Raw genomic sequence first — 9,661 nt, 5'->3', positions numbered from 1 at the left:
CCGGGGCGTAGTGTCGGTAGCTTCGTATGTGCTGTGCTTTCGACGTTTCGTTCGCGTTGAAGCGAGAAATGCATGAAGGTCAATTCGCTTGCTGCTGCTGCCGCAATTCCCCACTCCAGAATTTTGACATCGAGTTGCCGCGCTCATCGAGCGAGATGCGTTCGTGTTTACCTGTGCGCGCGTATCCCCGTGCTGGTTAATTTAGTTACAACACGTTCGCGGGCTAGTTGGTTAGTAAGCGAATGTTTGCGAGTTTATACGGCCTCTAAGACTACTATCATTACTTCACACGCCTATCCACTAATTTGCTGTCCTAATCGGTGCTTCGCCTTTTGGGCGAAACTGCGAATTTTCTAACACACTGTTCGTTCATTCATTCGAGGTTACGACACGTGCCAGCACTCCTTTTTAACCCGCTGCTCGCTCGCTCAGCCCCCCACCCCCTTCATGTGAGGTTACGAGAAACACAACGTTCACGCGACGGCATTTCACACATGAACGACGGCATTTCTCGCCGGGAAATATCGAGTCAGCAATGAATTTGCGAAATCTTTCTCACGTACCGTGAAGTAACCGTTGCTCTTGTGCGCGAGTGTAATGATATGAACGCCGCTACTTAAAGTTGGGTTGCCTTTCAGCTTGATGTCGTGGCGGTGGTGTACTTTGTAAACGAGGTGATTCGTGCCGATCGTTATCTTGCCGTCCGCTTGCCGTGTGAAGTAAATGTAGCGGTTCTGATGGGGGCCGGTGTTCTCGTACTGGATCTCCATACTGCGTACATTTAATTGAACTGAGCGTCAGTGGCATGAGATGTATCAAAACAATTGGAAGACGTTTCATTAGTCCGTCAAACAATGCAATACCTGTACATTTTACGTAGCTATGGCACATAGTAATGGAGGCGGGATTATTTAGACACGGAGAAGTTCCGACGTGAAAAAAAAAAATGAAGGAAGCAAGAGAATGAAAATTTCTCTAATTTATCGAGTAATTACAGAATCATGACGATATACATGGCCATGATCTGCAAACAATGCATTTAGATTTATTTGAGATTAAAAAATATATAATAAGAGCGGTGCTACTGTTGCCGAATTTGTGGCGCATAACAACTTGTCGGTATAGTTCATACAAGCGACGTGATCATCAAGTTTCGTCATTTCCAGCAATGCCAATGTTAGAAGGGATCCACTGCAACATTACATTGATGCCTTTCTCGCCGAAGTCTTTTGCGAATGACGGTGACTTGCGTGGGACCTTGCTTAATGGTAAACCGCGACCGCTTGGATTCTATACATGCCGCCTTCGAGTCCCCGAGTAGTACAACATCTTGTGCAGGCAGAGTTTTGTAGCTTTCGTAAGGCAGCAGCTATTGCCACACCATCAACTGTTGATGAGACCACGTGGTCCAGCCGGCCAGACCATGGGGCTCGCAAAGAGGGCACACAAAACGCTGCTGCGCAGCGGTTGGCGTCCGCTTTGACGGAGCCATGTGAGTACATTCCGAGGTGATTTTGGTAATTAGTCATCAAGTGCTCCAGAACGAGGGACTTCGCTTCTGCGGATGGAACACTGTTCTTTGAATGCTGTGTCGGTATGCTTAAGCGGCAGGCTAATATGTTCAACTACTCAGGGCATGGCCTATCGTTTGCCTCTGTCTCGAGAAGCACAGCCCTAACGCGCGAAGCATGTTCAGCGCTGCATGAAAATGTGAAATGTGTCCCGACACTTGTACATTGGAGAAGTGCTTTGCTGGGCGAAGACTCATTTAGTAGTAGCAGCTGAGTCAAGAGAGCCTCTTATTTATTTTTTTCATTGGAAGCATCAGAAAGGGACGGGATCACAGACCGCAAGGACTTCTTAAATATATTGTAGTTTACGAAAGTTTGAACGTGTTCATCCGTGGTTGTAGTAGAGCGGGATATCTCCAAGAATAGCGGCGGATGATCACTATTAGAGGCACAATCAACAGTTGACTGCGAAGACACGGAGAGGCTACGACTAGAGAATGCGAGATCGATTGAGAATGATTTTGGCCACGCACAGATGTATTCGACCCAGAATTTGCGCAAGAAAGGTTATTGTCTAATGACCAATTGCACATGCGGTTGCCGCATGAATCTGTCTTTAAACACCATGAAACATGATGTGAATTGAAATCCCCAGTGAGTAAAACATCACACCCACATCTAGCTAGAACGCTGTCAACAGAGCGAGTGTCCTGCACACCGGAACGAAAATAAGTATTCAGCCCAGGAGGACGTTTCTATAGTTTGTACTAGAAGAATGAATAAAATTGAAGTTGAAAGTGGGCAACATACAGGAAGAATGCGTTCTGTAGCCAGAATTTCGCACTCAGGATCCATCAAATAAAATAACATTTTAGCTTTATGACATGTTTTAGCAGAAATAAATATAATTAGTGCGCCCCCTCTCGTATACGGCGGTCTAGTCGAAAGGATCTGTAAAATTTTAAATGGAAACCTTTCTCCGTTGTCAACCAAGTTTCCTGCATTATTATTATATCTGGATTAAGTTGATTAGTAAGAGAAAACAAATCTACATAAGCGGATAATATTGAGCGAGAGTTCCACTGAAGGACCTTGAGCGATCCTATGATAAAGGAGGTGCTGCAGTCTTTCATATACTATCCTTCAAAGTAAACTTCGACGGGCATTTCTTAGACTTCGAATGGGGAAATGAGGAAGACTCCTCACTGATAGCCGACGTAGCTTTTTTTTGAGCCCGAGCGTTATGTTCTGCGCCTTTCATTTCAGAATCTTGTATATATAGTCTGGTCATCAGAAGCAAAGTGAGCGGGAGGGGTACTATCAGATGCTGTACCATCTCCAGAGTTAGCTATCTCCCGCTTTCCATCGCCAGACTGTTGTCCCGCACCTATGAGTTGATTTGCTACAAAGCATAGACCAGTAGCCTGCATTAGCGTATTCATTTGCAAAGAAATAACCTGTGCGATGCTTTCCCCAAGGTTCACCAACAATTGATCCATTGCCTTAGCCGCGGCGCGTTGAACAGCATTTTCTATGGCTGTAGCGAGGGATAAGTCAGGTACTGTATTCTGTTTAGCTGCAACTCCACCATCGCCAGATCCTCCTTCTTTTACAGTATCTATAGCTTCTCTCCTGGAGCAACGTCTCCATAACTTCGAATACCTTTACTTCCTGGGCACGCACAGTGTAACAGTTCGAGTAATCAGCCGGATGGTTTCCATCACACAGGCAGCATCGCTCGTTTTTGGGAAGTACGATCGCTTGGAGCGTGACTTTTCCCACACGTGCAGCACCGTTGGCTCGATTTACATCCGCCTATACTATGGCCAAAATCGCCAGCGATTGCGACGTTGAAGGGGACGCGGCGCAAGCGGCTCTACTCTGAATAGAAAGGGCCATAACCTTGATCTCTGATCGGTAGGAGGTGTCAGCAAAAGTGGATATCCCTGATTTTGTTGGTGCTCTGTTACTCTCCACGACTCTGATCGAACAAACTTCCTCCCATCTGTTGGCTTCATGCGATTGCGACTAACAAAAAAATCGGGTCCCTCGATTCCCCTCCTTCTCTGGTGTTTCCTTTGAGCGGCTCTTCACCGTTTCTTGCCTCCTTTATTCTCTTACAGCGAAGCTGCAAGTGCGACTATAGAGGCTTTCGAAAGCGTTAAATGGGTGGTTTTGCGGTGTCACCGGGTTTACACCTATTAGTTCAGGCCATCACTTAGTGGTATAGTGGCCTTTTGTGGACCCGTCAACAGTCGGTGTCCATGCTGCGTTAGAGCGAATTAGGGGAGGGGGACGGGGACGTTAGGAGTAATATGAAGAAAGAAACAAAAGAGTTTAAATGTGCGGGTTATGTAGAGGTTAAATGAATGTCGCTACAACCGTCGTTTTCTTGTCCGATTATAGCGGTATTATAAGAAACGCTTACGAAAATTTTCCCTCAGGCCCGCAGGAGAATCAAAAAGTTACAAATCGTATGTTTGCAGATAATGGGGGCGATATGTCATGAGTAAAGTGTACTGCAAGTTTGAAGCGTGCAATCTTATTGCAGCTTTTGTAAAAAAAAAAAAAAGTGCATTACTTATACAAGCATTTCGGAGCTTTACAAGCGTATTTTACGAACTGTGCAGAAAGCTTGCTCAATGCCTTGAGAAAACTCTTCGTGATACAAAGTTTATATTTTGATAAAATGGGCAGAATTTTATGCGTGATGCCTAGGCACTATATTAAGGAGCGTCAGTTAATTACGGCCTTTCCGAAAAATTCCCCAAGCAAGTGCTCGAAAGCGTGATACGGCCTTTATTCGCATTGTTTCCCATTATCCAGCAGTTACTCTACGACTCACCACGTTAACGTTTAAAATAAAATTCAGGCCAGGTTAAGTGTAACGCATGGTGAAGCTTTAACGATTCTTGGTTTATCATGAGTAATGTGTGTGACCCGTCTAGTTAGTAATCCAATATTAAAAATGATGACGATCATGAATGATGAGTGGTTCTTGTTGCTTTTAGTATTTTTTTCTCTCTCGTTTTAGCTCTGCCAGCAACTTGGCCACGTGACGGTTCGACTGTGATCACGTGGTCGAGTATTCTTACAGATATACCATTTTAATAAATCCTTAGTAGGAAGTCAACGGTTGTGTTCGCATATTCTTTCCGTCCTCCGTCTGCAGTTTTTTTTTTTTTCATAGTTAACATGAGCTTCGAAAATAAGTATTGTGTCCTCGTTTTCCCCCCTGTTTTTTTGCGTTACACGAAGCTTTTGTGGCGTCCTGGGTGAACGAAGCGATCCACTTTGTTTTTATTTCGTGGAAGTATGGGGCATTTTAAGGGTGATGTGTATTAAACGTTGAAAGCTACAGGACTGTCGGAGGAAGCGGAAGCTTCGCTGAACATTGGGTTGTGACTCTAAGATCGCACGAGCCTGCTTTATTTTTACTTTTTTTGCTTTTTCGTAGCGAGGTACCGCGCTTTATTAGGCACGGCCACGATACACTTTTTTTTTTCTTACAGCGCGTTGCCTTACACAAATAACGCTTCGTTATTGGTCGTCGACATGTTGCGCCCGCTGCGGTCTGCGTGGCATTGCATGAGATAGATAGATAGATAGATAGATAGATAGATAGATAGATAGATAGATAGATAGATAGATAGATAGATAGATAGATAGATAGATAGATAGATAGATAGATAGATAGATAGATAGATAGATAGATAGATAGATAGATAGATAGATAGATAGATAGATAGATAGATAGATAGATAGATAGATAGATAGATAGATAGATAGATAGATAGATAGATAAATAAAGAGGGGGGGAAGAAGGAAAGGCAGGGAGGTTAACCAGACTGAGTTCAGTTTGCTACCCTACACGTGGGGAGGGGGAATGGGAGCACATGCTTACGCCTTGTTGGGTTGGACTTCGACGACTATCCTGAGCATGCTATTCTTGATGAACCCCTTGGCGAACTCAAAGTTCAGCTTTCGTTTCAGGACGTCGACGGGCGTCTGCAAATTAAAAGAAAAGAACAAAACGCAATAAAGCTTGATATGAGGCAGCTTTTGTATTGCACACTATTTGCAGTAAAGGTGAGGGATACCGTGCTGCAGATCAATATGGAGGCACTAAATATATGCTTCAGATGGCGGAGTCAGACGGAATAAGTGGTCTTCCCACAGTTCAAGTTTATCACTGGTTTCTGAAACGAGACATGTAAGGCTGGATTCGGACACGTGGGACCCAGTACCCGTTACGCTCCTTCCGCATTTCGCGAATTTATTGTCACTTATCACATATTCAATGACGTTCGTACGGTTTATATCTTCCGATATAAATTTACGCGGCAGTGGAATCATGCTACTCGATAGAGTTAATAGGGCTTTTCTTTTTACCTACACTTCGTGCAAATTCGTACAGACGAGTGTGCTTCAACCCGCCGTGGTTGCTCAGTGGCTATGGTGTTAGGCTGCTGGGCACGAGGTCGCGGGATCGAATCCAGGCCACGGCGGCCGCATTTCGATGGGGGCGAAATGCGAAAACACCCGTGTACTTAGATTTAGGTGCACGTTAAAGAACCCCAGGTGGTCAAAATTTCCGGAGTCCTCCACTACGGCGTGTCCCATAACTTGAAAGTGGTTTTGGCACGTAAAACCCCATAATTAAAAAGTGTGCTTCACTTGGCTCGCTGGGGCTGTAGCCGATCAGAGCAGACTGCACGTCGTCTTCTACATCAGCAGACGAAAAGCGCTTGTCCTCGCACTAAGCTTGTCTTCGAACTTATTGGTTGCGTATGTGCGCTTGCCTGAAACTAAACGTCAGTGCACGAGATTCAGTGCACGAACACAAGAACTACACATGTTTCTCCTCATTTCTTTTTTACTCCTCTACCGACCATGTTCTACCAGGGTCTTTTCGCAGAGCAGCTCGTAGGTCAATATACGATGCCTAAATCGCTCTGGTTTTCAATGAAGAGGTTTCTCTCTCTTTCAACTTGTTCGTGTTCTGCATGCTCGACACTTTATTCTCTTAGTTATTTTCTGATACGGCACACTGCAACTGCTAGAGAGGGTCATATGTTTCTCGAAAAAGAGCCCTTGTTTGCTAAAAGTTGAAGCTGTTCAAGCGCTTATTATCAAATTTGACGCACGAGGATATAGTTAAGCGGGCGGAAACCGAGAAACATGTGTAGTTCTTGTGTTCTTATCGGCAAAGTAAGCGCCCCAGGAGATGAAGGTAGGTAATCGTGCATTCTTGACACTTAATCAAAACAAAATCTCGATGCATTGAAGCTGGTGGGTCACAGTTTAGACATTCAGCCTATTGAGTTGACGTACAATGACAACGAAGATCACGACTTTACGATGTTTCGATGGTCAAGGCATATGGGACTCAGCGTCGACTTCAAAGACAAGGACGGCCTTTTCTCAAGTTCTTCCGCCATCGCTTTCGGTCGTCTCTGTAAGCTGGGCACTCAAGCAAGATGTACTCTAGAGACTATACATATATGGCTCCACAGTTCTCGCATTATGGATTTGTGCTCCAGCCATTGCGAAAAGGACCACTGTTGGCGTACGCAACGTTTAGTCGAAGCCTGTGACAGAGGTGCTCCGAATGCCGCGGTAGACATTGGAGTAGCCATGATTGGAATTCCGTGTCAATAGAACGGTAATAAGACTGAACTGAACTGAAAACTGATAGGTCTGTGAAGCCGAATTAAGACGACCTTATGTTTCGTTATGTGAGCACACAGCACTTCGCACTTGTAGTAGAATGTGTTTTTTGAAATGTTATTATTATTACTATTATTGTCATCGTGGCCCTTTCTTTTTCTTTTCTCCAAAACTTCTTCATTTACCTTGTATCGCTACCTATGCCTGTAAAGGATCCGGTCGTATCAATTTCTTCCATGACTTTTTTCACCAATACTCTAAACGTATCTTGCTCGTCTCGACTGCTGACCGGTTTATGCTTCCGTCCACTTTAAATCCAAGCGCTTCTGGAAGGCGTACGTTAGTCACGGGCGTCACTGGGTGAATCCCTTCGCATTCCATTAGGGTGTGCTGAATAGCCTCCGGAGTTTTGCTGCAGCATGCACATGCCTCATCTTGTTGCGAATATTTGCTCCTGCATGTTTTATCCTTGAACAACCACATTGAGCCTCAAGTACCAATTAAGGCACTGCCCTTTGTGTTATCATACAGATTTTCCCTTTTGATTTCTTTTTCCACATTCTGGTAACTCTTCAAGCTCTTTTATTTTATTTGTAAAACAGCTCCGTGGTAGCTCGTTTGGTAAGAGCATCGCATTCCTAATGCGAAGACGTGGGTTCGTATCCCACCTGCGACCAGTTGTTTCTTCATCCATTTTCATTTAAATTCATTTACCGCTTCTTTAATTAAATTAAGAACTGCAGATAATTTTCTCTATGCTGCCCTTGTTGTCATCGTTTGTTGGCTTATGATATACGAGCGTATGTAGTGCCTCATAATCAATGTTGTCGTGGCAAGCAAAACCCCATAATTTAATTTTCTAATTATGATATATATAGAACTTGAGAGAGTGTTGTTAACAGTTCCCTGAAGCACTTGCGGAACAAAGAAAAAAAAGAAAGCAGTATATATAAGTGCGCAGTACACGTGCCCTGTGCGGATCAAATGTTACACGAAACGAGTGAAAACACCACGAGGGTAGGCTAAATTGCGAACTTAACTGTACGCTGCGCCGCAAAACTCTTCCCGGCGCTCAGATGACGCGCGTTGGCGCAGTCACCCGTTCAAAACTTGACCGCTTTTACGAAAACTCCGTTTCGTGCTGTTCACGCTTCAGCGGCGGCACACTCTTAGACGGGTTCGATTCGCGCTTCTGTTTCAGTCAACGATTTTGCTCAACACCCTTCCTCGCGTCGTACACCGCCGTCTCTCTCGGTCGGCGCGACGTATACGCCACGGCATCCGAGGTCTTGCTAAGATGATGATGATGATGATGCTTTTTGGCATCCAGTTTGAAACGGTGAAACGGTGTGCGCGCCCCCTACAGGGCGCCTCAACATCGAACCACTCCTTCCCCACCCTTTCGACGCTATGGTATGCTTGGACAGCACACTGTGGCGTCGGTGACATCACGTGAATGCTCTCGGTGATGCGTATACGTTTCTGCAGACGAGGCCTAAACTCAGTACGCAGGATGATGACTTGGGTCAGTACAGATACGGTCCATAGTTCAGAGCTCGCGTACGAGGTACCCTACGCGCTTCCCTAAAGCCCCTTAAACTTCGTGAAGTAGCGACACTCTCCTCCTCCGCCTTCACTCCTCCTCGTTTCTCCTCTCTTTCACGCTCCCTCCTCGACCGTGGCGCCGCCTACACTGCTCGAGCATAGCAACGGCGCCAACATGCGCTCCTCGCCACTCAGTAGACGCTTCTCGAGCAAAAATGGCGCTGATGCACGGCGCGAGGGCCCACGTGATGCTATTAGGCCAATAGCGACGCGGCGTCGACCTCGGCCAGAGCGCGCGAGGAGGAGGCGGCATTCTTCAAAGCGTGGCACTACTTTACGAAGCTTAAGGGGCTTTACGCCCCCCTGATAAGTGGCGCCTCTTGCGGCCTCCCGCCGTACTACGCCCGAAGCCAGAGAGCATGCACCCAGCCGCAGCTGTCGCAGTGTGCGTGGAATTAAGTGGAGAATGATTGCATCGCATCAAAATGAAAGCGTAAGGCGTAACTTATGTAGCTTGAAGTTCAAACTTACGGTGAACATGAAGTGGACGCCGTGTTGCATTCTGGTTTTCATCAGGAGGGCACGCTGCGCGACCGTCAGCCTGGATTGCGTCAATGGGTTTACCATCATTTTGGAGACTGCTTGAATCGGCCGACGTACGCGGAACGCTGAAAGCAACGCACGAACTCTGTTATAAGCAGGCAAGCGAGTTTTGTGTTGGCGCCTAACGCCGCTCTGATTTCACTTATTGACTGCCTTTGGCCAAATATAAAAGGCTGGGAAAGATTAGGAGGTATGGATCCTTACATTCAAATTAGCAGCACCAGTCTTTATTCCGCATTTACGTTGCTCTCTGGTTTACGAAAAAACTCTCATATCAGTACAGCTGGCACTTTAATATTCAGCGCTATTGTAATACGTACTTTAGCTTGGTA

General features: G+C 45.7%; 1 protein-coding gene across 1 annotated transcript in view; it reads left to right on the top strand.

Annotated features, from left to right (window-relative positions):
• The window catches only part of LOC139052699 (uncharacterized), a 63,354-nt gene that overhangs the window by 10,937 nt on the left and 42,756 nt on the right, over positions 1-9,661 (top strand). The gene's annotated exons all lie outside the window — the stretch shown is intronic.

This window comes from Dermacentor albipictus, unplaced genomic scaffold (assembly GCF_038994185.2).
Source record: "Dermacentor albipictus isolate Rhodes 1998 colony unplaced genomic scaffold, USDA_Dalb.pri_finalv2 scaffold_29, whole genome shotgun sequence".
NCBI lineage: Eukaryota > Metazoa > Arthropoda > Arachnida > Ixodida > Ixodidae > Dermacentor > Dermacentor albipictus.
The sequence above is the reverse complement of the archived record's forward strand: the minus strand, read 5'-3'. Positions and strand labels throughout refer to the sequence as shown.